This window comes from Amphiura filiformis, chromosome 8 (assembly GCF_039555335.1).
Source record: "Amphiura filiformis chromosome 8, Afil_fr2py, whole genome shotgun sequence".
Lineage (NCBI taxonomy): Eukaryota > Metazoa > Echinodermata > Ophiuroidea > Amphilepidida > Amphiuridae > Amphiura > Amphiura filiformis.
The window spans coordinates 47961606-47969430 of NC_092635.1; positions in this window are offsets into that span (position 1 = coordinate 47961606).

Genomic DNA, 7825 nt, shown 5'->3' on the forward strand with positions numbered 1-7825 from the left:
CAATTAGAGAATAAATGATAGGATTTTGTCTTTTGCCTATCCAATATCGTGTCATAATGGATGGGCTGGCCAATATTTTGAGTAGTGGATGCCGGCGCGGCCGGTATCCACTACGATAAAATATCGGCCAGCCCATCCATTATGACACGATATTGGATAGGCAAAAGACAAAATCCTATCATTTATTCTCATTCTTATTCAGTTTTAATGTAATTTTTGCACGAAAAACTGCCTTTTTTCAGAAAAAAATAAAGTTACTTTTGTGAGGACATCCCCGTTGATTTAAATGAACGAAACCATCACGAACATCTAAGCCGCCGAATCGCGTTCTTAGTTCTCGCACGTGTATTACGCGAACGCATTATTGCGAGATCATTGAGGAGCAACAAGCGTGCAGCCGTTGCGTGGCGTAAGCGCGCCTGACAAATATCACTATCAACTATTGTGAGATATTATACACCAGAAAACCAATCAAATTACGTGAATTCTATACAAGACGCACTCATTGAATAAGAATTATATTTAAATTGTAGGATAAAATGTACTAGATTTCTTAAACATCAACTCTTAACTCATGTGTATTAATTTGTTACGGATTCAATTAGGTGTTTAATTAGTATAATTGAGGGCATGATCAATTGTTTATGCCCAAGGCACAGCGGAGAGCATAAACAACTGATCATGATGAGCACTGTTTTAATATACATTCCATAACATCCCGTGATTGTACCGTAAACGTTCGCCTAATGGTGCTATAGGCTCCCTTGACATAAGTGGAATTTTAGGCACAACCTAAAAGTGTCCTCTCGTAAAATTCCTACCAGCAAATAAAGGCACAGAACTTTGATTCTTGTTGGGATTTTAGATGACGGAGCTCTCTATTTGCACATGAAATTTACTCCAAGACAAAGTAGCCCAGGTGCGCCATTAGGCGAACGATTACAGTATTTCATCAAATAATAACAAAAAAATAAGGTTAACATTCTTAAAAATGTGTTTTTCCAGCATTTTTTTTATATGGAAATCGTCACGCTATTAAAGCACCTTGGCATTAATGTTGTTAATGCCCTGCTAGTTGGGACAGGTCTTAATCGTTACTCTCAGATAGTGTGTATTCCAGATCGATCATGTAGGAGAAAAATGTTTGACTGACCAACGGCCATAATGGCCAATATTGTAAATGGACCAAATAATCATTGGATGGCCACATCTAAAGACTTGCATCTCAACTTCCTAATACTCGGGTCAACTATAATACTGGGCTTTAATATGCAATTTTTGAAATGTTGAATTACTTACTGAGGTATCCGAAGGGCTTCCCATTTCTATTTTTCATCAAGTCAAGCATTTTGGGGGCTTTTTAGTTTTTTATGTCATTTCTCAATTGCAATTGGTCTTGAAAACATAACATAGGAATTTAATTTAGCTTTTCTGTACACTTGTTGTCACAATTTTTGCATGATGTCAAATAACATAACTATAAATCGGCCCTCTATAACATGTGAGGTGCTGTACATGATTCGCCTCTGTAGATATAACAATTCGCTGTCGAAGTGACATAATAATCGGATTAACTACCATAGCAATGGATGAATACAATTTTTGACTGTATCGACTTGCACTACAACGTTCACGCAGTACCTATGCATTGAACCATGTCATTTTGATCACTCACATCTGTAAGATAAGTATACAGGTGATGAGTGCAACCTGCTTGTAGTGCAGGGTGATATAGTTAAAATTGTATTCATCCATTGCTATGGTAGTTAACAGCAAATTCGCCATAGAAGAAGTGATGTAACAGGATTAATTACCAAATCGATGTGTCTACACTCTTTTTTAATGTATTGCCCTGCATTAGATGTTACACCATTCCTCTGCATTGCACCAAATTTTCAAAGGACAGGGACAAAGATCTGGATCGCAATTCTATAGAAATTTCACATCATGCATGCTGATCACTTGCACCTGTAAGATTAGTGTCTTTGAAAAAGGCGGATTTGTATTCAATCTATGATTGCCACAAAGCATACGTAGGCTACACAGTTGACATAAGTGCAGTCTGCTTACTAGTGCAGGGCAATACATTCAAAAAATAGTGTAGACCCATCGTTATGGTAATCAATCCTGTTACATAACTACTTCTACGTAAGGGAAAATACAACTTTCATCTCATTTAGAGATCTTGCATAGGCTCTTGTCTGGGCTATTTAATATAATATATAATATATTTTTATTAGATGAATAATTGTGCATGTGTAATGTAGTTGATTACAATTATTAGCAATTAAAAGAAATTTCGTTTTGTAACATTTTACACATTCCGTGTCGTGTGTGGTTCAAATGAGTTGGGTTTTTTTACCCCCATGCATTTTCAATTAGTCCATTGTCTTTTCCGATCACATGTGCATGAAATGTACCCTTAAGTTATTCTTCACAGTCATGTTATAGATTATGAGAGTTGACAAAAAAAGTAGGGTAGACTTTGGTCTCCTGGCTATAATTCCTCTAGAGGTCATTGAACTTTTTATAGGAGTCAACTCCAAACTTGCTTAAATTATGTTCAAAATGATACCTTTTGTCTTAAGGATTCAGAAAATGTATTTTTGCTGACGTTGGTCAAAATTTAAAACAAGATACAAACTAGCTTCGAAATAAACAGGCATTGATGACTTCGTGACAATGCTATATCTACTGCTGATCGAGGCATTGATGACTTCGTGACAATGCTATCTACTGCTGATGGAGGCATTGATGACTTCGTGACAATGCTATCTACTGCTGATGGAGGCATTGATGACTTCATGACAATGCTATCTACTGCTGATGGAGACATTGATGACTTCTTGGCAATCTACTGCTGATGGAGGCATTGATGACTTCGTGACAATGCTATCTACTGCTGATGGAGGCATTGATGACTTCATGACAATGCTATCTACTGCTGATGGAGGCATTGATGACTTCGTGACAATGCTATCTACTGCTGATGGAGGCATTGATGACTTCGTGACAATGCTATCTACTGCTGATGGAGGCATTGATGACTTCGTGACAATGCTATCTACTGCTGATGGAGGCATTGATGACTTCGTGACAATGCTATCTACTGCTGATGGAGGCATTGATGACTTAGTGACAAAGCTATCTACTAGTACTGATGGAGGCATTGGCGATTTCATGACAATGCTATCTACTGCTAACGGAGGCATTGATAACTTCATGACAATGCTATCTACTGCTGATGGAGGCATTGATGACTTAGTGACAATGCTATCTACTGCTGATGGAGGCATTGATGACTTTGTAGCAATGCTATATACTTCTGATGGAGGCATATATGACTTCCTGACAATGCTATCTACTGCTGATGGCGGCATTGATGACTTCGTGACAATGCTATCTACTGCTGATGGAGGCGTTGGTGACTTTGTGACAATGCTATCTACTGCTGATGGAGGCATTGATGACTTAGTGTCAATGCCATCTACTGCTGATGGAGGCATTGATGACTTAGTGGCAATGCTATCTACTGCTGATGGCGGCATTGATGACTTCGTGACAATGCTATCTATTGCTGATGGAGGCATTGATGACTTCGTGACAATGCTATCTACTGCTGATGGAGGCGTTGGTGACTTTGTGACAATGCTATCTACTGCTGATGGAGGCATTGATGACTTAGTGGCAATGCTATCTATTGCTGATGGAGGCATTGATGACCTACTGATAATGGAGGCATTGATGACTTCGTGACAATGCTATCGACTGTCAAATACAGATTTGTATGTAGTTTTTAATGTAGCTTTCATAATGATCAGAGTAGTATTGATTGGCGACTTGTTCAGCAAATTTTTAGGTCGCATTATGGCGAGTGCATGTGGAAACATGATCGCATTGGTAAAAAATTTGGTCGCATTTGCGACCGATTTGGTCGCTATATAGTGCTGCTAGATATGTACATCTATAGTTTTTGGAATTAATTCATTTTTTAACAAAATTGCTGAAGATTACTTCAAATTTTAATTCAAAACAAAAGAAACAAAAGAAAACTGAAACAAAAGAGCAGACAAAAATAAAATGAAAGTTAGAGCTATAAAAGGATTAGGATTTAGCTATATTATGTTTCATTTAGCACAACAGGATAATATATTAATATTTGTTTAATCTAAAAAAATTAATGCCGTATATTTCTGGAATGGGAAGTACCGAAGTAGTGCTGTTGATGTTGCTCGTTCTGTTTTTGTTACTTCTATTCAGGGCAGCTTTCTTTTGAGGGGGGGGGGTAGAAATTTCGGGGAAAAGACGTTAAACAAATCTGTTTGCATCATTTTGACCCGGCATTATCGGTGGGATATAAACATATAGCGGTGTTTTTTTAGAGAGACTGTGCATAATAGAAGTCTTCGAGCTTCTATTTTGGCCCGTGATCGGGGTGAGACTTGATCCTTTGCCATTTTCGTTTCCTTTGCCTTCCCGATTTTGCCTTTCCGGTTTCGTCAGAGGGGCAATTTTCTCTTTCATTATTTGTCAGGGGACACTCTCCTCCCAAGCCTCAATGGTAGTTGAGATTGGATTAAGAATTTCCTTTTCTCTTGACCCAAAGGCTGACAGTAAAATTGTTAACTTGATTGTTGGGAGTAACCTTCTTTTCCTTGTTCTTTGTCTTCAAATCCGTTTCTTACTTCTCTTTCCATACAGGCCAGCATGCATAGGCTTTTTAGCCTAGCTTGAGCATTTTGTTTTAGCAGGGTCCCATCAGGACCCAAGCGTGTCTCCACACGGAGCGACCGTAAACAAACAAACAAACAAACTTGCCCCACGAGCTACGATACTGCTTCTGTTGTTACCCTTCAATGATTTTTGTGATTTACGTGAATTTGTCAAAAATTTTCATTACCCGTATTCGTAACAATCTAATTTATTTACATTAATTGATTCTATAAACATTTGATATATTTGATCAGATTTTATTATGCACATCATGTACTTTACATATTCAATACATAATTCGTACGAAATCAATTAATTGTTATACATAATTCATAAGACATCCATAAGACATTCATACACGGTCATCATCGTTGTATAAACCTTTTCATTCATTCCATTTTATATTCTTCTGCCGTTCATGAAAAAAAACCAAGGCTCCCAAATCAACCAAAATAATAATTTAACAACTTAATTAAATCCAAATTAGGTATTTGGGAGTTTATATAGATACAATATAAGAATGAAAATGGGTAACAATTCATCAAGCGGAAAAAAGTCAACTATATGTATATTAAGGGGGTAGGCCTACTACACCCCTGTCCAATTTTGTGCATATTTTTGCATTTTTCTCAAAAATCATAGCGCTTTGGTGACAAGTAAAATATGTATATTATAGGGGCAAGGACTACAACTACTGCACTGGAAATTTTATTTCAGCACAGAAAACAGTTGTGGAGTTACAGTCAAAAATGAGGGAAAACCTGTATTTGATCAATAAATCAATAACTACTTGCCTTGAGTTGCTGAATTTTCAGTGCAGTAGTTGTAGTCCTTGCCCCTATAATATACATATCTTACTTGTCTAATGTCTAATGACGATGTCCTAAGAAGAGCAAATGTGAACAGGAAGCTGTTACGTGAAATCAGAGTTAAGCAGCTCAAATTCCTTGGTCATATCCTCAGAAAGGATGGTTTCGAGAATCTAGTATTGACAGGAAGAATAGAAGGAACAAGGAGCAGAGGCAGGAAGAGAGTGATGTGGTTATCAAATCTGAAAGACTGGCTAAAAGAAAGGGGAGCTGAACATAAAGCGACAGAGCTTCTGGAGATGGCTTATAACAGAGAATTGTGGCATGACATGATCGCCAACGTCTTAGGATGGCACCTAGAGAGAGAGACTTGTCACCAATGCGCTATAATTTTTGTGAAAAATGCAAAAATAGGCACAAAATTTGGCAGGGGTGTAGTACCCCCTTAATGTATAATAACATACACAGCATGTCATGATGTTTTTTGTTTTCGCCAAAAAGCCACAACATTCGACAGCTGCAACTGTTTATTTACAAATAAATATCACATTTATAAAACAAAGTGTTACAAAGGATCTTTATCACGTATTGATGCGTAACGACGGGGCTATAAAATTACCACAATCCTTAATTCCTTATTCTTCTATATATATATCTATATATATTTCTAAATCAGAAGAAAGTGTTCATTCTTTTTTGCTCTACTTATTTTGTGCATGCACTAATTGCGATAAAAACAAAAAACATGTTAAATACCTCCCCCGCATTGCAGGTGTTATAGCAATAAATCACCATGAAATACAAATTTATGTACAAATATTGTCTTAATTTGATCCCAAAAAAAGTAGTTCTTTCAGCACATACTATAAGTTGATAAGCATGATAAGCGGAACCACATTATGAAAAAGTTTCAATGGCTTTTTGTTTAAAAAAATGGCCTTTTGTTTAAAGATTTTGTATTCTTTAAACAAAATAACAGATTTAACTTGCACGCGATATCTGCTTTGTTATTAACTAGTATATGTAATTATAAACAAAGAATTCAAAATAAGGGTGCATGCATGTCAAGAGTTATATTGGTTTTAGAATTTTAAAGATATGCTACAAGGTAAAGAAGCCACAAAGAAGCCACATTTGTTTCAAAACTTTTGCGTTTTTGATTGTGTTATTATAAAAAAAAAGAATTCAAATCTCCCATTGATGTGAATTTTTGTCTTCGAGGCATAAGAATTTTGAATACGAACACATACTACTGGCCAGCAAAGACATTAAAACCCACATTAAAATGTTGATTTGGTTTTTAAATTTAAAGTGAGGTGGCTTATTTGCCTCATGCACCATTTTACCCACTTGTATCTTTCCAAAGGCATTTATCTCACAATTCGGTTACGAGTCACGTATTTTGAAATGGATGCTATAATTTGTAATGTTTATAAAGCGGGAGATATTACGATAAGTATCAGTGTTATCAGTATTTTCAGACATTTGTTCACGTTTCATTCTCAATCTCAATGTGGTTTCGTCGGTAACAGTGCTGCTGCAACACATCTAAACAACGTTGAAACCATGTAACATCTAAACTAGACTTCTCCGTAGTCCACTTGCCCATTGTTCATATTCTGGCTATTGCATTTAAGCTTAAAACTCTGATTTAATTAATTTGTGCACAATTGATAGATTTTCACATCTGATCTTTAGTTCAGTCACCGTACTCCCTCTGTTTGTTAGCTTCCCAAATGAATATTTTAATCGGGCCTTCGCGAATAAACTGGTAGATTCCAAAATCAGAATTGTTCAGTATTAAAGTGAGCCATTATTCAAGATATGTTGCATTCAATAACATAAGTATACTTACTTTTACTGTCACTAATTGTATAAACTCTTTATGACCATTTTACTATTAATTATAATACACATCAGTATAATTTTGAGCTCCAACAGGATACGTTCATCATGATTAATAATAACATGTTTTTATTTAAATCAAAATTCGACTATGGCATAGTCTACACCAACGTTTCATTATGTATTGCGTTCTTGTGTTCTTCATAATTCTTCAGTTGGGTTTTTGTGTTCTTCATTAGGCTATCTTCATATTTTCTGATCAGAACGACATAACGCGAAATTTTCGTTGGACCTATAATATAAAATAAATATAGTTTCAGAGAAGCTTTTGATTCATAAATCAACTAACTGACTGATCATGTGATTCGTGTCAATCAAATCTGCCTCTCTTCTAAAAACAAAAGCAACACTTTTACTCAACAATTATTGGCTGTTTAATTATATCAATACATAACTAT